Here is a 931-nt window from a genome sequence, read left to right on the forward strand (position 1 = left end):
GGCGAATTCGGGCAAAGAGACCTCCGCCAGCCGCAGGCGGCCAAGCCGGCGGGCGCCGGCCGCGCCGTCGGGGAGCCTTCGGGCCGTGACGGGCGGCGCGCGTCGCCGCACGAGCAGCAGCAGAACGATCAGAAGCTGCCGAGCAATTGCGTGGCGTGCCCGATCTGCGGGATGTTGATAAGGGAGGGCCTGATAAACGCCCACCTGGACACCTGCCTATCAAAAGCCTCCTCGATCCCCCCAGCGCAACCAGGCCCGCAGCCCCCACCCGTGCCCCCCGCCGCCGCTGCCGGGCGCAGCGGCGCCAGCAGCAGCGGCCGCACGAGCGGCGGCAAGCCGCCGCCGCCGCCACAGCAGCAGCAGCAGCAGCAGCCTGCGGTCCCGCCGGTGCAGGCGGAGCCCGCACCAGCCAGGCAGCAGCGGCTGCCCGCGCTGGAGCCCCCGACCAAGCTGTGTTTTGCAATGATGAAGGAGCGGGAGCTGAGGAAGAAGCTGCTGGACCTGGGGCTCAGCGGGGACGGCGGGAAGCAGGTGGGCCGGCAGGAGCGGCTGCTTGGGTGCAGGGGTGGCTGGTTGGGTGCCGGGCTGAGAGGGGCGGGGAGGTGCAAGGCATAGCAGTGGGAGTGGGCGCCGCCAGGCCTGGCAGGTGGCTGGGGGTTTCTCAGCTAGAGTTGTAGGGAAGAGCGATAGGCGTGCTGGGGCCGCCGTCGCCTTTGTGCAGTCGACGTCGCCCCTGAATACAGGCCGCGGCAAGGAGCGCGCTCACTGATCCCCGCCTCCGCCCCACCCTTCTCTTGTGCGCCCACCAGGCCCTGGCGGACCGCTACACCGCGTTCCGCACCCACGTCCTGGCCCTGCGCGACGGCGGCAACGCCCACAAGACCATGCGCCAGGCCGCGGCCGAGTTCTCACGCAGGCAGCGCGCCAAGGC

This window comes from Monoraphidium neglectum (assembly GCF_000611645.1).
Source record: "Monoraphidium neglectum strain SAG 48.87 unplaced genomic scaffold scaffold00301, whole genome shotgun sequence".
NCBI classification, from domain to species: domain Eukaryota; kingdom Viridiplantae; phylum Chlorophyta; class Chlorophyceae; order Sphaeropleales; family Selenastraceae; genus Monoraphidium; species Monoraphidium neglectum.